This window comes from Hylobates moloch, unplaced genomic scaffold, assembly GCF_009828535.3.
Source record: "Hylobates moloch isolate HMO894 unplaced genomic scaffold, HMol_V3 SCAFFOLD_24, whole genome shotgun sequence".
NCBI lineage: Eukaryota > Metazoa > Chordata > Mammalia > Primates > Hylobatidae > Hylobates > Hylobates moloch.
Window position 1 is genome coordinate 2165825 of NW_026652299.1, and position 27485 is coordinate 2193309.

The 27485-nt window shown below is 48.6% G+C and overlaps 1 protein-coding gene across 4 annotated transcripts in view; it reads left to right on the forward strand.

Moving 5' to 3' along the window:
- Window positions 1-297: 297 nt before the first annotated feature.
- The window catches only part of CHST12 (carbohydrate sulfotransferase 12), a 39575-nt gene continuing 12387 nt past the window's right edge, over window positions 298-27485 (forward strand). The window contains exon 1 of one of the 4 annotated variants that reach the window (XM_032145676.2): window positions 298-379. The gene's annotated coding sequence lies outside the window, so the exon portion shown is untranslated. Of the gene's footprint in view, window positions 394-965; window positions 984-7407; window positions 7731-27485 lie in introns of those variants that run through there. The other 3 variants (XM_032145677.2, XM_058434368.1, XM_058434367.1) reach the window with 3 other exon arrangements.

Sequence of the window (27485 nt, forward strand, 5' to 3'; positions counted from 1 at the left end):
TGGAGCTCCTCGCTCGGACGGCGAGACAGCTGCGCGCCTCCGGGCCGCCGCGCGCCCGGTCCACCGGGGCGGAGTCAACGCCGCGGATTGGCTGCTGAGAAAGGGGCGTGGCTCGTGGCGGCCGGTGGGCGGTTTCTATCTCTGGCCGTAAATACCGCGCCACATGGCACTGGCTCGCGAGGGCGGGGGCGGGCTGGCCGAGCGCAGGCGCGCTGAGGGCGGGCGCCCCTCGGCCTCCGTGGCCCCTCCGGCGGCCGCGATGTCTCGCGAGAAGACGAGCGGTAGGCGGGGCTCCGGCGCCGGGGGCGGGGCCGGCGAGGGCGGCCTCTGGAGGGTCCGCTAGTCGCGGGGCGGCGGCGGCGGCGGCTGCGGGCGCGAGGTGAGGGGCGCGAGGTGAGGGGCGCGGCGGGCGGCGGGCGGCGGGCTCAGGGCGCGGCCTCCCTCTCTCTCGGCCGGTGCGGGGCTCCCAGGGCCCGGGCGGGGGTCCCGGGCTGCGCTGAGGGGCGCGGGTCGGCTCTCCTTAGCCCGGCCTGGCGGGCGCGGCTTGGGCCCGAGTTCGAGTTCCCACGCCGGCGCGCTGTGTGACCTTGGCCCTGCGCGCGCCCTCTCTGAGCCCCGCTCGTCGCCCTCGTCCAGGGGGACCCAGCCCTGGGGCCCTGATCAGCGCGTTCTGCGGCTCCTCGGGGTCTGGACGAGAAATCTGTGGTTCTGATTCAGCGAAAGCAGAGGCTGCAGCGGATCCGCTGGCCCCCTTGAGTCCCCCTGCCCGGCATCAGCCTCTGCCGCCCGGCATGGGTAGGACCGCTTCCCGGGCGTTGAGTTCCAGGATCCCCAGCCCCCGAGGGCCCACCTGTGCCTGCTGTCACCTGAACGGGGCTCCCCAGCCCCCCAGAGCCCCTCCTGTGCCTGCTGTCACCTGAACGGGGCTCCCCGGCCCCGCCGACCGCAGCCCTGGAGCCTGCAGACGCCAGCAGCACCGGCAGGTCGCTCAGGGTATCCCTTAAATGACCTCTCACTCCAGAAGCCGCAGCCCTGCCCCTCTGCGAGAGGAAACCGTGCATTTAGTCCGGGAACAGTGGGACTTAGACCTCCTCTGCGGGCTCCGGGCCACCGAGACACCGCCGGCAAAGCCTTGGCTCGGGCAGAGGCTCCGTCTGGCAGGCAGCACAACAAGCCGTAGTGTTTTCAGCATTATTAAATTATTTAGTTCATAATCGGGGCTGTGGGAACTCGGAAGCCCCGGAGTGAATAGGAATGTGAGTTGCAGGCGCGGTGCTGAACGCAGTACATCTTCCAGGACACCAAGCCCTACGGTGCTGCTCCCGGCTGTGGGTGGCTGGGGACAGCTCAGCGGGTCCTCCACCTACCCGCACGCGGGGACCCGGGTTAGCCCCTCACCGTGAGCATCTGGTGTTGGGAGTCAGGGCTGGTGTCTGAGTGAGGACGGAGAGAAAACAGGGGTAATGGGGAGATCGCTACACGAAGGTGCAACGCTTGAGGTCTGAAAGAGCACCTGCCTGGACTGGCATAGATGTTTGATTTCCCTGCAAAGGAGTTTATGGGACTTTGGACTGATGCTTTGGGGCCAGCAGTAACTGTCTGCGGTCACTCAGCAGACTCCAGCTTTATTATCAAACCTCCAGTCGAGTGCAAGATGCCAAGCTGGGGTAGATGCCGGTAATAGCGTGGGCCTTGCCCTGGGAGCTCACGGCCAGCCTGGCTACAACTGTGTGGGGTTGGGGCTGTGGTGCAGGCGTTAACAGAATGTGGAGACATTTTCCGACATTTTCCACAGTGGAGGGGACCTATGAATTGGGCCTTTGGAGGCAAAGGGCATGCAGAGATGTGGAAGTGAAAGTGATGTTTGAGGGAGATGGTGGATTGCTGTGTTCTTGATGAAGTGGGGTTTGAGGATTGGGTTGGAAGCTAAGACTGGAAGGCTGGGCGAGGTGGCTCGTGCCTGTAATCCCAGCACTTTGGGAGGCCGAGGCGGTGTATCACCTGAGGTCAGGAGTCCGAGACCAGCCTGGCCAACATGGTGAAACCCTATCTCTACTAAAAATACAAAATTTAGCTGGGCATGGTGGTGCACGCCTGAAGTCCCAGCTACTTGGGAGGCTGAGTCAAGAGAATTGCTTGAACCTGGAGGCGGAAGTTGCAGTGAGCCGACATTGAGCTCCTGCACTCCAGCCTGGGCAATGGAGTGAAAAAAAGACGGGAAAGATGGGTTTCTGATTGTGCAGGGGCCTGAATGCTGTGCGAGGGAGTTTAAGCTTTTATCCCTTTGGTGGTGGTTTGGGTGCGATGCGATTAGATATGTTTCAGAAAAGTGGTCCTGGAGGTGGATTTTGCATCTGGGCAGTGGAGTTGAGTTGAGTAGCCTTGTGGGGTGTGGGTCTGGGACAGTGAGAGAGTGGGGGCGGGCATGGAGCTGAAAGATACTGCCAAATCCACTGGGCGGTGGCACTTTGTGAGGTGTGGTGACCTGTAACAGCGAGGGCAGCCGGGACTTCTCGCCTGCGATGAGGAGTGCTGGGGCCGGGTGGGAGAGGAAGGGCCAAACACACGTGGGTTTTAGACCTGCAGAGTTGGTGGTGTTAGTGGCCATCCTGGAGGAGATGTGACCTTGTAGAGAAGAGACAGCCTGTACAAGGAGGGAATCCCCAGGAACCCTAGTGGGAAGGGATCGAGAGCTGAAGAGAGGCCTGTTGGTTGGCTGACCTTGGGCGTGCAGTTCCTTGACTACGCACAGTCATTGAGGCTGGCAGGTGATTCTCTTCTCGTGTGGGTCCGGGGCTGAAGGAGCCATCAGTGGGAAAAGACGGGTGATTGATAATACTGAAACACATGCGGCTTGTCATCTAAAAAAACCTTACATCTTGAGTTTCGATTCTTAAATTGTCTTTCTTTTCAGAGAGTAGCTGTTAGTTTCACACTTACTTGGTGGGTCTGTGGCTGCAGATGGGACTGTGGTTCTCCAGCCCTGGCCCACAGATGTGCCTGGAGATAATTGACTCTCCAACTTATTACTTCCTGCTGTTAAGGTGGTGGTTTCTGTAACTGTTAGAAACTTTAAAGATATTTCAGAGAAGAATGGGAAACAGGTACAGTTGAGTATGGGGTGGGGGCACAGTTGAGTACGGGGTGGGGGCATAGTTGAGTACGGGGTGGGGGCACAGTTGAGTACGGGGTGGGGGCACAGTTGAGTACGGGGTGGGGGCGCACAGTTGAGTATGGGGTGGAGGCGCGGTGCTGTACAGGGCACAGGAGGAGGAAGCGAACAGGGCCCCTTTGGCTCACAGAACATGACCAGCTGGGGCTTTTCCCTCTAGACAGGAGGATGGATGTGTCTTTGGGGAATCTGAGTAGCCCAAGAGAAAAGACCTAAAATTAATGACATCAGGAGGTCCCCAGTCAGCAGGCCCAGCTGGATCCCTTGCTCACGAAGCCTGTAATTAATAACCCCCTCCCAGTGTTCAAGGCATCAAGCTTTAAAAATCCCCATCCCTTAAATATGAGCAGATAACCAAGGGCATCTGAAGAAAATCTCTGCTACAGGAGATTGGGAGCGGAATACACACTGGGAAACCACAGAGCGTGCACGAAGGAGCCTTAGAAAGCAGGCTGTCATTAATGTCCACGCGGAGGTGAGAGAAAATATCGCGAACATGAGGCAAGAACAGGAAGCTCTAAAAAAAAGCCACCAAAAGGAGCATTCAAAGATCCAAAAAGAGAACTCTCGGATGTAAAAAAAAAAAAAAAATGAAAGCAGAAATAAGAAAATCAGTTAGTGGGTAAAAGATAAAGTTGAGGAACTCCCTCAGAAAGTAGAACAGAAAAGCAACGAGGTGGCAAATGAGAGAAAAAAGAAACGGAGAGGATCAGATCAGGAAGTCAGCAGCTGAATAGTAACAGCTTCAAAGCTGAGGTGAAAGGATCGTTTGAGGCCAGCAGTTCAAGACCAGCCTGGGCAACATAGCAAGACCCCATCTCTACAACAAAATTTAAAAATTAGCCAGGTGTGGTGGTGTGCACCTGTAGTCCCAGCTACTTGGGAGGCTGAGGTGGGAGGATCACTTGAGCCCAGGAGTTTGAGGCTGCAGTAAGCTGTGATCATGCCACTGTGATCCAGCCTGGGTGACAGAGCAAGACCCCATCTCTAAGAAATAAAATAAAATACATTTTTAAAAGTTTCCACAAGAAAAAAATAGGGAAAACAGGATGAAATTCACAAAATAATTTCCTAGAACCCAAACTTTCTGGGTTAAAGAGGCCCACCCAGTGGCCAGCACCATGGGTGAAAATGCAGGTATCCTTCATTCTCTAGCATCTTCACTTCCCAACTTGGATATTAAAAGCCTGGGAAGGCTGGGTGTGGTGGCTCATGCCTGTAATCCCAGCAATTTGGGAGGTAGGTGGGTCACAGAGGTCAGGAGTTTGAGACCAGCCTGGCCATCATGATGAAACCCTACCTCTACTAAAAATACAAAAATTAGCCAAGCATGGTGGTGGGTGCCTGCAATCCCATACTCAGGAGGCTGAGGCAGGAGAATTGCTTGAACCCAGGAGGGGGAGGTTGCAGTGAGCCCAGATCGTGCCACTGCACTCCAGCCTGGGCAATAGAATGAGACTCCGTCTCAAAAATAAAATTAAAAAAAAAAAAAAGTCTGGGCACTAAACTTGGATAGTGAGAGAGGCTGAGTTTCAGATAAAGACTAGTGAGAGCTTGGGAGGGGAAGGATTTATTTGAAAGCATGTCTGCAACTGTTGACCCCAGAATTTGGATAGCGAGAATTCAGAGGCCAGGCGCTGTGGCTCACGCCTGTAACCCCAGCACTTTAGGTGGCTGAGGTGGACAGATCACTTGAGGCCAGGAGTTTGAGACCAGCCTGGCCAACATAGTGAAACCCTGGCTATTACAAAAATTAGCCAGGCATGGTGGCGGGTGCCTGTAATCCCAGCTACTCAGGAGGCTGAGACAGGAGAATTGCTTGAACCTGGGAGGCAGAGGTTACTGTGAGTGGAGATCATGCCATTGCACTCCAGCCTGGGCAACAAGGGCGAGACTCCGTCTCAAAAAAAAAAAAAAAAAGATTCCTTGCGTACCCACTCCAGGACATACTGTTGTGAAATCTCAGAACAAGAGGAATAAGTAAAAACAAATTACAAATAGGTCATCACAGGTCAAAAGGCAGAAGGTTAGAACATGTGGAAAAAGGCAGAAGAACTAACTACAATTAAAATGAAAAGTAGAAGGGCTTGGGCCTTTTCAAAGCAGCACTGGATGGCAGGAGACGGGAGGGCCTTGCTTGAGAAATTCTGAAGGATGCATTTTCAGCCTGGAAGTGTACATTCAGGCAAGGGAGGGTAGGGTAAAGACACCTTCAGACTTGCTCCCAGATTTGTTCCTCATGCTTTAAGGAGGCAATTGGCAGATGTAGTCTCCCCAGTTGAGGCAGTAAGTCTAGACTGAGAGAGACTGGCTGGTGGGAACAGGATTTCCCCCAGGTGGGAGGTGAGAAGAACCTGCTGAAGGGAGATCCCAGCCAGGTGCTGGTGTGGAGAGCAGACATGTCCTGACCCCAACTGGTCCGAGGCTCCATGAGGAGATTCTTTGGGAGAAGATGAAATTAGCAGGACACCTGACGTGCTGGAACATCTGGAGAGGAGTTGAGACAGTTGGCAGAGTTGGGGCGGGATTAGTGATAAATACTAAACAAAGCAAATGAAAACACAAGACTGTTATTAGTTCCAGGGAAAATAAACTATCGTGTGGGAAACGAAAAATAATTATGGTGTACTACAAGGCGCAGCTGTGGATAGCCTCTCCGCAATGATAATAATTTATGTAAACACTGACTGCTGCTCTAATTGAAATTATGATGCGCCTGGGTGGAGAAGGTGTGGGGAGGAGAGCGCTGCATTTTCGCCTGTCGCCTTGGAAGTCAGTCACTGATGCCCCAAGCTGAACAACCAAGGTTCACTCTGAAGGCAGACGTTAAAAGAACTAGCTAAAAAGAATTATGGAGTGGGTAGAGCATGGTGGTTCACACCTGTAATCCCAGCACTTCAGGAGGCCAAGGCAGGAGGATTGCTTGAGTCCAGGAGTTCGAGACCAGCCTGGGCAACATGGCGAAACCCTGTCTCTACTGAAAATACAAAAATTAGCTGGACATGGTGGCCTGTGTCTGTAATCTCAGCTCCTTGGGAGGCTGAGGTGGGAGGATCACTTCACTTGAGCCTGGGAGGCGGAGATTGCAGTGAGCCGGGATCGAGCCATCACACTCCACTCTAGCCTGGTTGACAGAGCAAGACCCTGTCTCAAAGAAAAAAAAAAAAAGAATCATGGAGAAGGGCGGAGGTGAGAAAGGGAAGCAGGGACAGAGACTGCTGAGTTTCCTAATAAACTTCACCTCACGGAATAATTTCACTCTTTCATGGATATGTATGTGTAGCATTGAATTGACCCAAATGGGAATGGTCTCAGATGGGCTTTCTGCTCTGACAGAATGGGGGCCCTCGCCTGCCTCGGTGCACAGGCCCTGTTAACAGGGAGGGTTTCCTTGCTCTCATTTCCTCTTGGTTCTTGTCATTGTTCTCTGTATCCTGTCTCCTCGTGGTCATTTATCAGAGATTCTGAACGCTTTCTTTTTTTCTTTTCTTTTTGTATTTTTTTATCTTTCAGGCAGAGTCTCGCTCTGTCACCCAGGCTGGAGTGCAGTGATACGATCTCATTGCAGCCTCTGTTTCCTGGGTTCAGGCAATTATGTTACAGGCGTGAGCCGCCACGCCCGGCCGAGCGCTTTCTTTCGTCATTTTGTAAGGGGGTTTTAAAACATACTCACCAGTAGAGAGAACAGTATTATAGGTCATTCTTCACCTGTCCCCAAGTTTCAGAAATTAGGCAATGAGAGTCCATCATGTTTGTCTGGTTTTTGTTAGAACAACACCTCTTTCTTGAGCAAGTACTGAGTGCCAGATGCTACCGTAAGCCTTGAGAATAACCGCTGTGAGACAGGACGAGGACCTCCCTTTTAAGGTTTCAGTGCAGGAAGACAGTGAACAGATTAACTAGTGAATATGAGCTATTTGAGGCCAGGCACGGTGGCTCGCGCCTGTAATCCTGACACTTTGGGAGGCTGAGGCAGGAGGATCGCTTGAGCCCAGTAGTTCAGAGATTCTGTGATTGCACCACTGCACTCCAGCCTGGGTGACACAGTGAGAAACTACTCTAAAAACAATAAATAAAAGATTTGAGGTAGGGATGGGATAAATGCTGCTATGAAGAAAAGCAGGGTATGGGGATGGAGAGTGCAGGGTAGAGGCCGGGATCTATTTTCTCAGGGTGGTTAGGAAAGGCTTGCTAAGGAGGTGAGCATCGAGCAGAGATCTGAAGGAAGTGTGGGACTACCCTGGGATTCCCCAGCTGAGGGACGGTGGTGCAGAGGCCCAGCAGCAGGAGCCTGCTCGGTGTGGTGGATGAACGGCAAGGAGACTGTTGAGGCTGGAGAGGGTCCCCGAGGGGAACTGCGGTAGAAGAGGACATCAGTGGAGTCCCAGTCACGGGCCATCGGAAGGACTTGAGATTGGAAGCCACTGGACTCCAGTGATCAGAGATGACGCGATCCGACTTTTAACAGAATAACCATGGCTTTGGGGTTGAAAATGGATTGTATGGGCCTGAGAGCAGAAGCAGGGAGACTGGTTTGGAGCCTGTTGCAATAACGCAGGTGAGAGCTGATGGTGACTGGGGCAGGGTGGGGTGTAGGTGGGGCAGAGGGGACTTGACGAGTTAGAGCCTGGATACCTATTTACTTTTTTAAATTATTTATTTATTCATTTTTAAATTTTGAGACGAGATCTCACTCTGTCACCCAGGCTGGAGGGCTGGAGTACAGTGGTGTGATCATAGTTCACTGCAGCCTCGGCCTCCTGGGCTCAAGAGATCCTCCCACCTCAGCCTCCTGAGTAGCTGGGACTACAGGTGTATACTACCATACCTGGCTAATTTTTAAATTTTTGTACAGATGGCTTCTTGGTATGTTGCACAAGCTGATCTTGAACTCCTGGTCTCAAAATATTATTCTGCCTTGGCCACCTAAAGCGTTGAGATTACAGGCATCAGCCACTGCACCTGGCTGAGCCTGGATATATTTTGCATGTAAAGCCCCAAGCAGGTTCTTAAACTGATCATAGTGAGATTTATTATCATTTTCTTCTGAAATAATTTCTTTGAGTTAACTCTTTTTTTTTTTTTTTTTTTTTGAGGCAGAGTCTCACTGTGTTGGCCAGGCTGGAGTGCAGTGGGGCAATCTTGACTCACTGCAACTTCCACCTCCCGGGTTCAAGCAATTCTCTCTGCCTCAGCCTATCAAGTAGCTGGGACGATAGGCGCCAGCCACCACACCCAGCTAGTTTTTGTATTTAGTAGAGACGGGGTTTTGCCATGTTGGCCGGGCTGGTCTCCTGACCTCAGGTGATCCATGCAGCTTGGCTTCCCAAAGCGCTGGGATTACAGGCGTGAGCCACTGCGCCCGGCCAAGAATTGATTTAAGTCAGTTGTCAAGTGAGTTATCGTTTGGATTCTAGAGTCAAATATCATGCAACAAATATTTGAGCCTTACGAGGAACACAGAAAGCACATGAGATATAATCCCTGTCTTCTAAGAACTGGAAACCCAGTTTGGGAATATTGGACTGGTGTATGTGCGTGGATTTCCTGTCTACTTGGGAAGGGCCGACAGAGGGCTTAGAGACGGGAAGGAAGAGAACAGCGTGAGCTGATAGCCTCTGTGTCCTAGGACCAGCTCTGCAGGGAAGTTACTTTACTTCAAAGGCTAAGTTTGGGCTCAGTTTTCATTCAGGTCTCCTGGGATATAAATCAACATTCCATTCTCATCAATGTGACCGTTTATTACATATTTTTATTTGGTATACTGTCAGATGTAGTTAACTGAACACAAATGAAGTAATTTCATAAGCAAATAAAGCACAGTCCTGGAGGTACTGCGTGAAAATGTGTCTTACGATGGAGATTTTAATGCAGCACCACTGTGTGTAAGTTCCAGGCAGCCCAGGACATGCAGAGAGCAAATATTGACACCAGTAACAGAAACTTTCCACATTTTTGTTGACTACAGTGATGGGAACTGCAGTGAATTATTTGCCTTATATAGTGTCTGTAAAGCTGGAAAAGAAGTAGGCAGTTTCTGGTCTTTGTGCCAGTAGCATAAATAAATAAACTTGAAACATTCTTGCACTGCTTATTGAAGGTCATGTCACTTGATTTAGTGCTCAAGAGCTTGGTTATTTGGACACGAAGAAGCTACTTCCTTCAGCAATAAAGGAAATGGAAATTTGACTGTCTAGTGAAACCTACCAATTCTGCATAAACATATACTGTAGAGGCCAGCAGAGCAGAGTGGCAAGGAAGGGGGGGTTCTCCAACAACAGCCTGGGTTCCGAGGCCAGCTCTAAACACTGCTAGCTATGTAGACTTGTGCAAGTCTGTAGCTACTTTTCCCCGTTTCATCCCAGTTAGTGTGAGGATTAAACAAAGTAATATGTGCAAAACCCTTAGAACATCACTTTTAACAACATGTTAGCTATTGGTATTGTTATTTTAAAATCAATTTGCAAATAGACAGTTTTTTTTTGACTGTTGATAACTGGCTCTTGGTAGAAAGCATGAGTAATAATAAAAATAACACATATTTGTGTAACAAATATTTGAGGGACTGATGAAGACAGAGAGATAAGTAAGGCCAGGGGCAGAGTCTAAAGAAAGTGCTTTACTATTTTATCAAACACTTAGCTGTTTTTTCTCATTTTTGTACTCTCGGTAGCTCTGGTTAGCAGAAAGGCCTAGTTTGTTCTTCTTTTGTAGATGGACTGAAAATCAGACATAAAATGACTTGGTCCAGGCCACTCAGCAGAGGCTGGACTGGGTCTCAGTATCCCTTCCCTCTTCCTCCCAGTCCCTCCATGTCTGCGCGGAACTCTGCACTGGTGTTGTCTGCATTGTGGAAATTGGTGAGAGCCGGACCATTGCATTCATATTAGAGAGAGAAGTGTTAGCCTCTGGAGATCAGCTTCGTAAAACCACAAACATTTTCTTTTTAACTTTAAATCAAATGTATTGACGTATGATTTACATGCAATAAAACGTACCCATTTTAAGTATGCAGTTTGAGGAACGAGGCCAAACATAATCACCTTGTACCTGCCTCTGCAGTCAAACAGTAGAGCATTTCCATCGCCCCGAGTTTCCTCATGCTCCTTTGCAGTCTATGATTTTCATCACGATTTTGGCCTCTTTTAAACGTCGTATAAATGGAACCATAGAACATGCAGTCTTTTACGTCTGGCTCCTTTTTCAGCATGCGACCTGTGGCGTTCACCCATGAATCAGCAGTTCACCCTTTTTACACTCACTTGCTGATGGACATTGGGACATTGGGGTTGTTTTCAGGTTTTAGCTTTTTTTTTTTTTTTTTTTTGAGACAGATTCTCGCTCTGTCGCCCAGGCTGGAGTGCTGTGGTGCAGTCTTGGCTCACTGCAACCTCCGCCTCCTGGGTTCAAGTGATTCTCCTGCCTCAGCCTCCCGAGTAGCTGGGATCACAGGCGCCCACCACCACACCCAGCTAATTTTTGTATTTTTAGTAGAGCTTGGGTTTCACCATGTTGGCCAGGCTGGTCTCAAACTTCTGACCTTAGGTGATCCGCCCACCTCAGCCTCCCAAAGTGCTGGGATTACAGGCATGAGCCACCACGCCCGGCCAGGTATCTCATTTTAATTTGCATTTCCTTGATGACCAATGATGATGAGCACTTTCCTATGTGCTTTCTGACTATTTGTATCTCTTCTTTTGTGAAACATCTGTTCAAATTTTTTGCTCATTTTTTAATTGGGTTTATTTCCTTTTCAGTTGTAAGAGCTCTTTATGTATTCTGGATATAGGCACTTTGTTAGATATACATATTGAGACTATTTTCTCCCAGCTTATGGTCTGTCTTTTTTTCTTTTTCTTTTTCTTTTTTTTTTCTCTGAGACGGAGTTTTGGTCTTGTTGCCCAGGCTGGAGCGCAATGGCATGATCTTGGCTCACTGCAACCTCCACCTCCTGGGTTCAAGTGATTCTCTTGCCTCAGCCTCCTGAGTAGCTGGGATTACAGGCACTTGCCACCATGCCTGGCTAATTTTTTGTAATTTTAGTGGAGGCAGGGTTTCACCATGTTGGACAGGCTGGTCTTGATCTCCTTACCTCAGATGATCCACCCTTCTTGGCCTCCCAAAGTGCTGGGATTACAGGTGTGAGCCACAGCGCCCGGCCTTTACTTTCTTTAATGGTAAAATTTGAGAATTGTAAGTTTTAAATTTCGATAAAGTCCACTTTACCACATTTTTCTCTCATAATTCATGCTTTTGGTATCCCAACAAATCTTTGCCTTCTCCCAAGTCAGGGAGATTTTTTCCTGTTTTCCTCTGAACATTTTAGTTTTAGTGTTTATGTGTAAGGCCGTGATTCATTGTGAGTTAATTTTTGTGTGAGGTGTAGGGTTGAGGTTCATTCTTTTTCATGCAGATATCCAGTTGTTTCAGCACCATTTGTTGAAAAGACTGTTTATTCCTTATTGAATTACTTTGCCACCTTTTGAAAATAGCCACATACATGTGGATCTCTTTTGGGACTTTGTGCTGTCTCATTTGTCTCTACAGGCATACTTCAGAGATGTTGCAGGTTCAGTTCCGGACCACCACAATCAAGTGAATATCGCAATACAGAGAATCAACAAAGTTTTTGCATTTCCCAGTGCATATAAAAGTTATATTTGGCCAGGTGCGGTGGCTCACGCCTCACTGCCTGCACTTTGGGAGGCCAAGGCAGGTGGATCACCTGAGGTCAGGAGTTCAAGACCAGCCTGGCCAACATGATGAAACCCCGTCTCTACTAAAAATACAAAAAATTAGCCAGATGTGGTGGGCGCCTGTAATCCTGGCTACTCAGGAGTCTAAGGCAGGAGGATCACCTGAACCCCAGAGTGGAGGTTGCAGTGAGCCGAGATCGTGCCACTGCACTCCAGCCTGGAGGACAACAGCAAAACTCTGCCTCAAAAAAAAAAAAAAAGTTTTATGTTTACACTATACTGTAGTCTATTAAGTGTGCAATAGCATTATGTCTAAGAAACAATGTACATACCTTAATTTAAAAATATTGCTAAAAAATGCTAACAATTATCTGAGCCTTCAGTGAGTAGCAATCTTTTTGCTGGTGGAGAGTCTTGTCTTGATGTTGGTAGCTGCTGATTGATCAGGGCGGTGGTTGCTGAAGGCTGGAGTGGCTGTGGCGATTTCTTTTCTTTTCTTTTCTTTTTTTTTTTTTTTTTTTTTTGAGATGGAGTCTTGCACTGTCGCCCAGGCTGGAGTGCAGTGGCACCACCTCTGCTCACTGCAAGCTCCACCTCCTGGGTTCACGCCATTCCCCTGCCTCAGCCTCCCGAGTAGCTGGGACTACAGGCACCCGCCACCACGCCCGGCTAATTTTTTGTATTTTTAGTAGAGATGGGGTTTCACTGTGTTAGCCAGGATGGTCTTGATCTCCTGACCTAGTGATCTGCCTGCCTCGGCCTCCCAAAGTGCTGGGATTACAGGCGTGAGCCATGGTGGCCAGCCAGCAATTTCTTTTTGTTTGTTTGTTTTTGTTTTTGAGACGGAATCTCGCTCTGTTGCCCAGGCTGGAGTTGAGTGGCGCGATCTTGGCTCACTGCAAGCTCCTCCTCCCGGGTTCACGCCGTTCTCCTGCCTCAGCCTCCCGAGTAGCTGGGACTACAGGTGCCCGCCAGCACGCCCGGCTGATTTTTTTTTGTATTTTTATTAGAGACAGGGTTTCACCGTGTTAGCCAGGATGGTCTCAATCTCCTGACCTCATGATCCGCCCGTCTCAGCCTCCCAAAGTGCTGGGATTACAGGCGTGAGCCATTGCACCTGGCCCGGCCGGCAATTTCTTAAGACAACAATGAAGTGTGCTGCATTTATTGACTCTTACTTTTACAAAAGGTTTTCCTGTAGCACGTGATGCTGTTTGATAACATTTTACCTATAGTAGAACATCTTTTAAAATCGTAGTCAATCTTCTCAAACCTTGCCACTGCATTATCATCTAAGTCTATGGAATATTCTAAATCTTTTATGGTCATCTCAGCAGAGTTCATAGCATCTTTACTCAGAGTAGATTCCTTCTCAAGAAACTGCTTTTTTATTCCTTCGTAAGAAGCAACTTTTCATCTGTTCAGCTTTGAACATGAGATTGCAATGATTCAGCCACATCTTCAGGCTCCACTTCTGATTCTACTTCTCTTGCTGTTTCCACCACATCTGCTGTTACTTCCTGCACTGGAGTCTTGAACTCCTCAGAGTCATCCATGAGGGCTGGAACCAACTTCTTCAAACTTCTATTAATGTTGCTATTTTGATCTCTTCCTGTGAATTCCGAATGTTCTTAGAGGCATTGGAATGGTGAATCCTTTCCAGGTTTTCAGTTTACTTTGCCCAGATCCTACAGAGGAATCACTATGGCAGCTTTAGCCTTACAAAATGTATTCCTTTAATAATACGACCTAAAAGTCAAAATTACTACTTGATCCATGGGCTGCAGAATGGATGTTGTGTTAGCAGGCATGGAAACAGAAACAGATCGATTTAGAGGTGTCTTTTGCCAAGGTTAAGAAGGAAACACAAGTCATCGTAGGATCTGTGGCCTGTGCTTTTTCCAAAGAGGGTTTTGGAAACTTCAGTATTTAAAGAGGAAAAAGTAGGCAGGAGGGGAAGAGGCAAAGAAAAGGAGGTGGAGTAGGCAGTGAGGCCAGTGGTCACATTTTTGTGAGGCTTTGAGTACCATTCAGTGAATCTACATTTTACATGTGAAAAGAAGGGAGCGGGGCAGAGTCACATATGCCTTCTTCTCCGCACAGTAAATCTGCATTTTACATGCGATAAATAAGGGTGTAAATTACTTTATCTGGGAAAGAAAAGGTAGCTTTTTTTTTTTTTTTTTTTTTTTTGCGTGACTTGGTTGTTAAGCTTAACTTTCCCTTTAGCTTGGAGAATTTGGGGTCCTGAGATTTTCTTTTGCAATGTGTATACAAAGAGATTGATGATAAGGAATTGGCTCACATGATTACGGAGGCTGAGAAATTCAGACCCTGGAGAGCCAATGGTATAACTCCAGTCTGAGACGGAGTCCAAAGGCGAAGACCAATGTCCCAGCTCAAAGACAGGCAGGCAGAGAGAGTTGATTCTCTTACTCTACCTTTTTTTTTTTTTTTTGAGGTAGAGCCTCACTCTGTTTGCCAGGCTGGAGTGCAGTGGTGTGATCTCAGCTCACTGCAACCTCTGCTTCCTGGGTTCAAGCAATTCTCCTGCCTCAGCCTCCTGAGTGGCTGGGATTACAGGCATGCGCCACCATGTCTGACCAATTTTGTGTGTGTGTGTGTGTGATGGAGTCTCGCGATGTTGCCCAGGCTGGAGTACAGTGGTGTGATCTTAGCTCACTGCAAACTCCGCCTCCCAGGTTCAAACTATTGTCCTGCCTCGACCTCCCGTGTAGCTGGAATTACAGGCATGTGCCACCAGGCCTGGCTAATTTTTGTATTTTTAGTAGAGACAGGGTTTCACCATGTTGGCCAGGCTAGTCTCGAACTCCTGACCTCAACTGATCTGCCTGCCTTGGCCTCCCAAAGTGCTGTGATTATAGGCATGAGCCACCATGCCCGGCCTTACTTCACTTTTCTGTTGTACGTGGGCCTTCAGTGGACTGGTTGAGGCCCTCTCATACTGGGAGGGCATCCAATATCTCAGTCCACCCATTTGGATGTTACTCTCCTCCAGAAACATGCTCACAGACACAGTCAGAGTATGCTTAACCAAATATCTGGGTACCCCATGGCCCAGTCCAGTTGACACATAAAATTAGCCAGGTATTACGTGACCTTTTTGTGTGATCGATGTCAGTTCTGCTGTAAAAATGTGGAAAATGCCCTTCTGGGGGGCTTAATATAGATCTGACCACGTGGCAGTGTCTTCCAGAGCGGGATGGCTGTGATCATGTCAGGATGACACACAGCTGAAAACGAGTGGGCTAAGGCCAGAGCTGTCTGCTGCCAGCTGCCTTTTCTTTCTCCAGTGTTTTGCCCACAGTTAGCATAAGTATTTGGACCAGTGGCCTTGCGTGGGCAGCCGGCATGGGCTTGCTCCCTGGGGCTGCAGAGTCTGCCCCTGGCTTCATGCCCTGCATGTTGTGTGTGAGCAAAGAAATATCTAACAACCTCACCCGGATCTAAGACACGACTCTGTCAGCCTAACCACAGTGTTTGCGTTTAAACCTAACCTAATAGTTTTCAGTGCCATTTATGAGGGCATCTGACACAGCCCCCGTGGAAAAGCACCTCCACCGCTACAGTTTCCTGGCGGATGATGCTTCTCGGTGAAACTTTGCTCTGTGGATTCCCTTGCTGGAGGCAGCAGCCCATGGTTGGTGTGCTGCAGGCGGGTTGTATGTCTGTTCATCTGAGATGCCTCTGCGTGCTCTGCTTCAAATCACGGGGGGCTTTTTGTTGAAACACTGGGAGATTTGCATTTGGAAATCATGTCCTATTTCTTTTTAATGAAAAATTACTTTACGGGTTCAGTGTTGCCCCTGAGGTGTTTTGGAAGCAGGTGGGATCATGACCACAGTGCTCAGCCCAGCGGTTCTATCGGACCCTTCCCTGAATGCTTCTCTCCTGCCCAGAAGGTAGCAAAAGTCACATGGGCTTCAGGCCGGAGCCACGTCAGTCACTGGGCCAGACATTCCTGTATGTCTGAGCTGTTGTTTCTGTTGTTGTTGTTGTTGTTTTGTTTTTTGGGATGTGGTCTCACCCCGTCACCCAGGTTGGAGTGCAGTGGCACAATCATAGCTTACTGCAGCCTTGACCTCCTGGGTTCAAGCCATTTTCCCACTTCAGCCTCCAGAGTAGCTGGGACCACAGGTATGTGCCATCATGCCCAGCTAATTTTAAAAAGTATTTGTAGAGATGAAGTCTCACTGTGTGGACCAGGCTGGTCTTGAACCCCTTGGCTCAAGCAATCCCCGTGCCTTGGCTTCCCAAAGTGCTGGGATCACCGGCATGAACCACCATGTCTGGCTGTCCAAACCGCCTTTTAAAATTACAACTTGACTGGGCGTGGTGGCTCATGCCTGTATTCCCATCACTTTGGGAGGCCGAGGCAGGTGGATCACTTGAGCCCAGGAGTTCAAGACCATCCTGGTCAACATGGTAAAGCCCCATCTCTACTAAAAATACAAAAATTAGCCAGGCATGATGGCGCATACTTATAACCCCAGCTACTCAGGAGGCTGAGGTGGGAGGATCACTTGAGTGGGGAGGTTGCAGTGAGCCAAGATCACGCCACTGCACTCCAGTTTGAATGACAGAGTGAAACCCTGTCTCAAAAAAATAAAAAATAAAAAAAAATGGCTGGGCATAGTGGCTCATGCCTGTAATTCCAGCACTTTGAGAGGCCAAGGCAGGTGGATTCCCTGAGGTCAGGAGTTTGAGACCAGCCTGGCCAACATGGTGAAGCCCCGTCTCTACTAAAAATACAAAAATTAGCCAGGCATGGTGGCGGGAGCCTGTAATCCCAGCTACTCGGGAGGCTGAGGCAGGAGATGACTTGAATCTGGGAAGCAGAGGTTGCAGTGAGCTGAGATCGTGCCACTGTCCTCTAGCCTAGGCAACAAGAGCAAAACTCCATCTCAAAAAAAAAAAAATTACCATTGTAACCATTTTTAAGCATGCAATTTGGTGGTGTTAGGCACATTCACATCGCTCTGCAGCAATCACCACCATCCAGCCCCAGAACTCTGTTCATCTTGCAGAACTAAAGCTCTGTCCCCATTGAACACAAACTCCCATCCCCTCTCCCCTGCCCCCACAACCACCATTCTACTTTCTGTCTCTAGGAATTTAACTGCCTTGGGAACCTCATACAAGTAGAATCTTGAAATATTTGTCTTTTTTTTTTTTTTTTTTTTTTTTTGAGATGGAGTCTCGCTCTGTCGCCCAGGCTGGAGTGCAGTGGCACGATCTCACTTCACTGCAAGCTCCGCCTCCCGAGTTCACGCCATTCTCCTGCCTCAGCCTCCCGAGTAGCTGGGACTACAGGCTCCCGCCACCACGCCCGGCTAATTTTTTGTATTTTTAGTAGAGATGGGGTTTCACTGTGTTAGCCAGGATGGTGTCAATCTCTTGACCTTGTGATCCTCCTCGGCCTCCCAAAGTGCTGGGATTACAGATGTGAGCCACCGCACTGGCCAAATATTTGTCCTTTTGTTTCTGGCTTATTTCATTGAGCATAATGTCTTCAGGGTTCATCCATGTTGTAGCATGTGTCAGAATTTCCTTTCTTTTGAAGGCTGAGTAATATTCCACCGCATAGGGTGACCGCAGTTTGCTTGTCTGTTCATCTGTTCAGCAACACTTGGGTTCCTTCCAGCTTTTGGCTATTGTGAATGATGCTGACATTGGTGTGGACATGGGTGTGCAAGCATCTCTTCAAGACCTTGCTCTAAGTTGGGTGCAGTGACTCACGCCTGTCATCCCAGCACTTTGGGGAGCCAAGGTGGGAGGATCACTTGAGGCCAGGAATTCAAGACCACCCTGGGCAACATAGCAAGATGCCATCTCTACAAAAAATTAGCTGGGCATGGTGGCAACCACCTAGAGTCTCAGCTACTCAGGAGGCTGCTTGAGCCCAGGAGTTCAAGGCTGCAGTGAGGTTTGATGGCACCCCTGCACGCCAGCCTGGACAACACAGTGAGACCCTGTCTCAGGAAAAGAACAACAACCCTGCTTTCAGTTATTGTGGGTGTATACACAGAAGTGGAATTGCTGTATCATATGGTCATTTTATTTTATTATTGTTTTTTAAGACGGAGTCTCACTCTGTCGCCAAGGCTGGAATGCAGTGGTACAATCTCAGCTCACTGCAACCTCCACCTCCTGGGTTCAAGCAATTCTTTCTCAGCCTCCTTGAGTAGCTGGGATTACAGGCATGAGTCACCGCACCTGGCCCCTCATATGGTAATTTTATATGATAATTCTGAGTTAATTTTTTTTTTTTTTTGAGACAGAGTCTCACTCTGTTCCCCAGGCTGGAGTGCAGTGGTGCCATCACAGCTTACTGCAACCTCCATCTCCTGGGCTCAAGCGATCCTCTTGCCTCAGCCTCCTGAGTAGCTGGGACTGTAAGTGCACACCACCACGACCTGCTAATTCTCTCTTTTTTTTTTTTTTTCTTACATTTTTTTTTGTAGAGAAGGGTCTTGGTATGTTGCCCAGGCTGGGATGCAGTGGCAACAACATAGCTCACTGCAGCCTCAAACTCTTGGGCTCAAGCAATCCTCTCACCTTAGCCTCCTAAGTAGCTGAGACTACAGGCACACACTATCATGCCTGGCTAGTTTTTTGTTTGTTTGTTTTTTACTTTTTTTTTTTTTTTTTTTTGAGACGGAGTCTCGCTCTGTCACTCAGGCTGGAGTGCAGTGGCGCAATTTCGGCTCACTGCAACCTCTGCCTCCCGGGTTCACCCCATTCTCCTGCCTTAGCCTCCTGAGTAGCTGGGACTACAGGCGCCCGCCACCACGCCCAGCTAATTTTTGGCATTTTTAGTAGAGTCAGGGTTTCACCATGTTAGCTAGGATGGTCTCGATCTCCTGACCTCGTGATCCACCTGCCTTGGCCTCCCAAAGTGCTGGGATTACAGGCCTGAGCCCCTGCGCTCGGCCTTTTTTTTTTTTTTTTTTTTTGAGACAGGGTCTCGCTCTGTTGCCCAGGCTGGAGTGCAGTGATGCGATCTTGGCTCACTGAAACCTCCACCTGCCAGGTTCAAATGGTCCTTCCATCTCAGCCTCTCAAGAAACTGGGATTAGAAGTGTACACCACCATGCCAGGCTAATTTTTTTATTTTTAGTAGAGATGGGGTTTTGCCATGTTGGCCAGGCTGGTCTCAAACTCCTGACCTCAAGTGATCTGCCCACCTTGGCCTCCCAAAGTGCCAGGATTACAGGCATGAGCCACTGCACCCAGCCTTTTAAAACATTTTTTATAGAGATAGGGTCTTGCTATGTTGCCCAGGCTGGTCTTAAACTCCTGGGCAGTTCTCCCACCTCAGCCTCCCAAAGTGCTGGGATTACAGGCATGAGCCACCATACCTGGCCCCAAAAGATATTATTAATACTTAGTTATAATCCTAAAATATTTTCCTTGTAATTAAACTGAAATCTTATTAAATTATCAATGAAAAGTCATAGGTTTTATAAAATGATATAGTTGCTGGCATTGGTTGTGTGTATGTAATGCTTCTTGGCTGAAAAATAAGCAGAAGTGCTTAGGTTAGCTCAGTAACGCCCTTATCTAGTTCTTATGTACAGAATTGGTGGACGACGGCAGCATCCCTGGCCTCTGGCGTCTGCCTGTGTCGGTGATGTGACTGACTCCCCTGAGGCTTCACTCTCCTCGTTAGTCTTCATCTTAATTGGCAACTTCCCTCTCAAGTTGCTTGACATGTTAATTTTCCCCTTTGCTACTTTCTTTTTCTTTTTCTTTTCTTTTTTTTTTTTTTTTTTGACAGAGTTTTGTTCTTGTTGCCCAGGCTGGAGTGCAATGGCGCGATCTCGGCTCACTGCAACCTCTGCCTCCTAGGTTCAAGTGATTCTCCTGCCTCAGCCTCCCAAGTAGCTGAGATTACAGGCATGTGCCACCATGCCCAGCTAATTTTGTATTTTAGTAGAGATAAGGTTTGTCTGTATTGGTCAGGCTGGTCTCGAACTCCCGACCTCAGGTGATCCACCCGCCTCGGCCTCCCAAGGTTCTGGGATTACAGGCGTGAGCCACTGCGCCCGGACTCTTTTTTTCAGATGGAGTCTTGCTCCATGACCAGGCTGGAGTGCAGTGGTGCAATCTTGGCTCACTGCAACCTCCAACTCCCAGGTTTAAGCGATTCTCCTGCCTCAGCCTCCCCAGTAGCTGGGACTACAGGCACGCACCACCACACCCAGCTAATTTTTTTATTTTTAGTAGAGACGGGGTTTCACCATGTTGGCCAGGCTGGTCTTGATCTCTTGACTTTGTGATCCGCCTGCCTCAGCTTCCCAAAGTGCTGGGATTACAGGCGAGAGCCACCACACGCAGCCCCACTTTGCTACTTTCTTAGCCTTCAGAAAACGTTTTTTTTTTTTAATGTGGTTTCATTCACTGTTATCTCAAGAAACTGTTGATTGTTATACATCCTCGAGAGGGTGGTCCTGCAAACTTGAACAGCACAGGTACTTAGGATCTAGTTTAAAAAATAGGCTGCAGTGGCTCATGCCTGTCATTGCAGCACTTTGGGAGGCCGAGGTACTTGGATCACTCGAGGCTAGCAGTTTTAGACCAGCCTGGCCAACATGGAGAAAGCCCCTCTCTACTAAAAATCCAAAAATTAGCCGGGCATGATGCGTGCCTGTGGTCCCAGCTGTTTGGGAGGCTGAGGCATGAGAATCCCTTGAACCTGGGAGGTGGAGGCTGTAGTGAGCCAAGGTCAAAACCACTGCACTCCAGCCTGGGCGACAGAACAAGACTCCGTCTCAAAAAAATAAAAAACAAAAAGTAAAAAAAATAGGCCGTAAAATCGTGTGGTTATAACCGTTCAGAGGGTATTGAAAGCTGGTACAGGACTACTTGTTCTTGTCCCACTCACGTCCTGAACACACTGGGAGGGCAGGCGGGGAATGCGGCGGGGGCCATGGAGAGACAGCAGCGGGGGCCATGGAGAGACAGCAGCGGGGGCCGTGGAGAGACAGCAGCGGGGGCCGTGGAGAGACAGCAGCGGGGGCCGTGGAGAGACAGCAGCAGGCCCTCTGATCCTCATGTTTTCGTGATTTCTGTAGCGGGGTCATTGCCTTTCTCAGGTTTGACACACGTATTAGCTGTGTGTGACGCTAGTGCACTACAGGCTGCAGGGTGGGAGGAGGCGTGATCTGCCCCTCCAGGTTAGAGTCCTCTGGGTGCTGGGCTTCTCTGCCTCCATCGGGCATGCTGAGCTCTGTGGGTCCAGGAAGCACTGAGTGAAGGTGGCAATAGGCAGAGGGCGTCCTTTTCTCTGAGAATCATCCCAGCTCCTTTCATGTGGAAGCCCACCACCCTCTGTACACTGACCTTTTTACTATGATTTACCTCATTACTCTCGCCATTGAAAAATGAATTAAGAGGCCAGGCGCGGTGGCTCATGCCAGAAGCAGGGGCGGGTAAATCACTTGAGCCCAGGAGTTCGAGACCAGCCTGGGCAACATGGCAAGACCCTGTCTCTACCCAAAATACAAAAATTAACTGGGCATGGTGGCACATGCCTGTGGTCCCAGCTACTTGGGAAACTGAGGTGCCTGGGAGGTCGAGGCTACAGTGAGCCGAGATTGCAGCACTGCTCTCCAGCCTGGGCAACAGCGCAAGACTGTATTTCAAAATTAATTGATTAATTAAGGCTGGGCACAATGGATCACACCTGTAATCCTGACACTTTGGAAGGCCGTGGTGGGAGAATCACCTGATCCCAGGAGTTCAAGAGCAGCCTGGGCAACATAGGGAGATCCTGTCTCTACAAAATAATTTTAAAAATGAGCCAGGTTGGTAGTGTGCGCCCGTGGCCCCAGCTTCTTGGGACAACCCAGGAAGTTGAGGCTGCAGTGAGCCATGATCACACCACTGCACTCTAGTCTGAGCAACAGGATGAGACCCTGATTCTAAAGAATATAAAGAAAGAACATGAATTAAGAGTCCACAGAAGTTGCAGAGGTGGATGGAGAGTGCAGCCACATTTCAGCCTCATGAACTTTGAGGTTCATTTAATGAGAATCTGTGAAGGGTCAGGCAGTGGCTTTTAGAGTCTAGTCCAGTGCGTGAGAGGCATATAGACTCCGAGAAGCTTATGCCGGAAGAAGTCCAAGAGGGTCCCCCAGTGCGAGACTCTCCCACAGAAGGCTCCCAGGGGCAATCCACCTGTTTGTGCTTGGATGCCCTCAGGAACGGAGATCTCATTACAGTTTTTGGCCACTTAACTCATTAGCGTATCTGTTCATTCACTGGGCTGACCCTGCTATCTGTGTGTTGTCTTCTGAAGCTGCAGAGGACAAGCCTGCTCCCCCTTCTCTGTGACAGCCCTTCAGGAGTTTGAGGCACCAATAGAAACCCTCCTCATCCTGAACAGCCCCAGCTCCCACAGGGCCCCCCTTCCACAAGATGCTGTGGGAAAAGAGACACTGAGAGCCGGCTAGAGCCTGTTGTAATCAGGGTGTCCCCATGGAGGAGCAGGAGGAGAAGGCAAGACCCCGCTGCAGGCCAGGCGCGGCGGCTCACACCTGTAATCCCAGCACTTTGGGACGCTGAGGCGGGCAGATCACTTGAGGTCAGGAGTTCAAGACCAGCCTGGCCAACATAGTGAAACTCCATCTCTACTAAAAATACAAAAATTAGCCAGGTGTGGTGGCGGGTGCCTGTAATCCCAGCTACTCGGGAGGCTGAGGCAGAGAATCACTTGAACCTGGGAGGCAGAGGTTGCAGTGAGCCAAGATCATGCCACTGCACTCCAGCCTGGGTGACACAGCGAGACCCTCGCTGTGTCTCGCTGTGAGAGAGAGAGATAGAGACATATAAATGAAAAAGTACTCAGTTTAAGAAATTTGTAGCACTTTGCAAGGCCGAGGTGGCCAGGCTGAGGCATGAGAATTGCTTGATCCCAGGAGGCGGAGGTTGCAGTGACCCGAGATCATGCCACTGCACTCCAGCCTGGGTGACACAGCAAGACTCTATCTCACAAAAGAAAAAGAGAGAGAGAGAGACATACAAATGAAAAAATACTCAGTTTAAGAAATTCGTAGCACTTTGCGAGGCCGAGGTGGCCAGATTGCTTGAGCCCAGGAGTTCAAGACCAGCCGGGGTAACATGGTGAGACCACAGCTCTATAAAAAATTTTTAAAAAATAGCCTGGCCCAGTGGTGTGTATCTGCAGTCCCAGCTACTTGGAAGGCTGAGACAGGAGGATCACTTGAGCCCAGGAGGTCAAGGCTGCAGTGAGCTGTGATTGTGCCACTGCATTCCAGCTTAGGCAACAGAGCAAGGCTCTGTCTTGGAAAAAAAAAAAAAGTTAACACATTTGTTTGAAGATGAAAAGTTCAACACAGTTTGGGTTCTCTCATCCGCCCCCTCCCCTGCCCCCCACAGAGATGATAGAAAAAGGGTACAGCTGTAGGGTTTTGTAGATGCCCTGTAAGTTGAGGATATCCTCTTTGCTAAGTTTGCTGAGAGTGTTTATAATGAATGGATATGGGTTTTGTTGTTGCTTCCTGTAGGAGTTGATTTTTTAGCTTGTTAATATGATAGATTACATGGTTGATTTTTGAATGTTGAGCTATTCTTGCATACCCCACTTGGTCATGCCGTGATTCTTTTTTGTTTGTTTGTTTTTTGAGATGGAGTCTCACTCTGTCACCCAGGCTGGAGTGCAGTGGTGCAATCTCGGCTCACTGCAAGCTCCGCCTCCCGGATTCAAGCGATTCTCCTGCCTCAGCCTCCTGAGTAGCTGGGACTACAGGCACCCGCCACCATGCCCAGCTAATTTTTTGTATTTTTAGTAGAGACGGGGTTTCACCGTGTTTTGATCTTCTGACCTCGTGATTCACCCGCCTTGGCCTCCCAAAGTGCTAGGGTTACAGGTGTGATCCACTATGCCATGATTCTTTACACTGCTGCATTTGGTTTATTAATATTTTGAGCATTTTTGCCTCCAAGTTCAGAAGTGATATTGGCTTGTAGCTTTCTCTCTCTCTCTCTCTCTCTTTTTTTTTTTTTTAGATGGAGTCTTGCCGTATTGCCCAGGCTGGAGTGCAGTGGCACAATCTCGGCTCACTGCAAGCTCTGCCTCTCGGGTTCAAGCGGTTTTCCTGCCTCAGCCTCCTGAGTAGCTGGGATTACAGGCGTCCACCACCACGCCCAGCTAATTTTTTGTATTTTTTAGTAGAGACGGTATCGTGGGATCTGGCCAGCAGCCCACAACGCAATGGGGCTCTTTCTTTGTTCCCAGGTGGATTGGCAGGTCAAGAAATAATAGACACACACAAGATAGTGAAAGCTGGGTCCAGGGGGGTCACCGCCTTCTGGTCCTGCGATGCCGCCAATGCACTGGATATACCAGCATTTATTATTAAGTTTAGTGAGGGTGGGGTAGGTTAGTGAGGGATTTAGGGTCATTTGATTATGAGGTGAGATGGTCACATGGGGATGAAGTAATTCTTTAACATCTGTATGCAGAAGTACAGTATACAGAGATAAGAATTTACAATATGGTGTGTGCATCAGTAATTTCTAACAGAGCCTTAAAACAGAAACACAGTCTTTCCATAACCTATAATTAGCAAGATATTAATCAGCAGTAACAGTTGCAGCAAAAGCTGGTTACAAACAATCCATAGAAACAGGATGTGATGCTAGACAACCAGTTAGACCAGAAATTCTCAGAAGGGAGTATGCCTTAACCCTAAAGAGGCCTAGAAGAGCCGCGGCAAGATGAGGGCATTTATAGCCCTATCTTATCCATATGGACAGGTGCCCCCCCATGCATCTGTTTATAGGCTCTCCACAAGGGTCGTATTCCATTCCCAGAGCTATGAACATCTGCTTTTCTGGGATAGGAATCTTGGTGATGTGAAACCTCCCTGACTGCACATCCGTTCATAGGCTCTCTGCAGGGGGAAGCACATCATGCGCTGTTGGCTCATTCTGGCAGTCCAGCCTGGCATTGTCTTTACACAATACTGCATGCAATTTTGTATTTACAATAATCAGGAGCATTTCATCTTTTATTCCATAGCAATAGTTTCAGGGGGTCTCCCTACAAGACGGGGTTTTGCCACGTTGGCCAGGCTGGTCTTGAACTCTTTGACCTCAGGTGTTCCACCTGCCTCAGCCTCCCAAAGTGCTAGGATTACAAGCATGAGCCACCACGCCCAGCCTCTTTTTTTTTTTTTTGTACTGATTTTCACTGGTTTAGGTATTAGGATGATGAGTTGGACGTGTCCTCTCTTCTCCTTTCTGTAAGAGATTGTATAAAATTGATGTCGTTTATTCTTTGAATGTTTGATAGAATTCTTCAGTGAAACCATCTGGGCCCAGAGATTTCTTTTTTAAGGAGCTTTTACATTACAAATTTAGTTTCTTTAATTAGTATAGAATTATTCATTTTGGTAGTTTGTGGTTGTCAAGGAATTGGTCTGTTTCATCTAAGTTGCTAAATTTGTGGACATAAAATTGTTTGTAGTAGTTCCTTATCCTTTCAATGGCTGCAGGTTCTATAATTTCATTCCTTATCTTGTTCCTGATAAAGATGATTCATGGGCTGGGCGCGGTGGCTCACGCCTGTAATCCCAGCACTTTGGGAGGCCGAGGCGGGCAGATCACGAGGTCAGGAGATCGAGACCATCCTGGCTAACACGGTGAAACCCCGTCTCTACTAAAAAATACAAAAAAATTAGCCGGGCGAGGTGGCGGGCACCTGTAGTCCCAGCTACGTGGGAGGCTGAGGCAGGAGAATGGCGTGAACCCCGGGGGACGGAGCCTGCAGTGAGCTGAGATCGCGCCACTGCACTCCAGCCTGGGTGAAAGAGCGAGACTCCTTCTCAAAAAAAAAAAAACAAAAAAAAACAAAGATGATTCATGGTTTTTTTTGTTTGGTTGGTTTTTTTGTTTTTTGTTTTTTTTTTCTTTTGAGACAGTGTCTTGGTCTTGCCAAGACCAAGGCTGGAGGGCAGTGGCACGATCTTGGCTCACTGCAGCCTTGACCTCCTGGGCTCAAGCGATCCTCCTGCCTCAGCCTCCAGAGTAGCTAGGACTACAGGTGCACGCCACCATACATGGCAGATTTTTGCATTTTTAATAGAGATGGGGTTTTGCCATGTTGTCTAGGCTGGTCTTGGACTCCTGGGCTCACAGTATCCTCTCGCCTCGGCTTCTCAAAGTGCTAGGATTATAGGAGAGAGCCACCGTGCCCGGCCTCTTCTGTTTTCTAATGCTCTTGGCACCACAGTGACTGTAACATACGTTGTATTTTCATTCTCATTCTGTTCTGTGTACTTTAGCTTCTTCCTTTGCTATTATTTAGAAGTATGTCATTTATTTTCCACGAATTTGTGTTTGTGGATTTTCCTGTTGTCTTTTCTGTTATTGATTTCTAGTTTTATTCCTTTATAGCTAGAAAACTCTTAAAATATTTCAATTCTTTTTATTTATTTATTCATTTGTATTTATTTTTTTGAGATGGAGTCTCACTCAGTCACCCAGGCTGGAGTACAGTGGTACAATCTCAGCCCCCTGCAACCTCTGCCTCCTGGGTTCAAGTGATTCTCCTGCCTCAGTCTCCTGAGTAGCTGGGATTACAGGCACCTGCCACCATGCCCAGCTAATTTTTGCATTTTTTTAGTAGAGATGGGGTTTCACCATGTTGGCCAGGCTGGTCTTGAACTCCTGACCTCAGGTGATCCTCCTGCCTCGGCCTCCCAAAGTGCTGGGATTACAGGCATGAGCCACCACACCCAGCCTAAATTTTGTATTTTCAGTAAAGACAGGATTTCACCATGTTGGCCAGGCTGGTCTCCAACTCCTGATCTCAAGTGATCCACCTGCTTCAGTCTCCTGAAGTGCTGGGATTACAGATATGAGCCACCGTGCCCTGTCAAGATTTCAATTCTTTTAAATTAGTTGAGGTTTGATCTACCATGGTGAATGTTTTGTGGACACTTAGAAAAAACTGTGTTCTCTTGTTAGGTGAGTGTTCCGCGTATGTCGGTTAGGTCCTGTTGGTTGCTGGTGTTGAGTTCTTCTGTATCCTTGCTGATTTTCTGCCTCATAGTTTTGTCAGTTATCAAGAGTGAAGTGTTGAAGTCTCCAGCCATAATTGTGGATTCGTCTATTTTGCTTTTTGTATTTTGAGGCTCTGTTGTTTGGTGCATACAGATTTAGGATTATTATGTCTTCCTGGGGATTTAACTGTTTGTCATTATGTAATGTCCCTTTGTCTCTAGTAGTTTCCTTCCTTCTGAAGTTTGCTTCATCTGATACTAAGATAGCCACTCCTGCTTTCTTTTCATTAATGTTTGCATGATTAATGTTTTCCATTCCCAGGAGAGAGGAGGTGAGAAAGTAGAGGGCCAACTTGCCCCACCTCTAACTGCCTCACGCCTTGTCATGGGTGCCAGATAGGGGTGGAGTAGAGTTGGAGTTCAGCTCCCACTGGGCTCTGACCTGGCCGGGGGAGAGGGAGTCAGAGTGTGGACTCTCCTGCCTCACACCACCTCCTTCTGCCTTGTGGATGCCAGGTGGGGTCAAGGCTTAGCTCCCTGCTGGACCACACTGACAGTACCCTG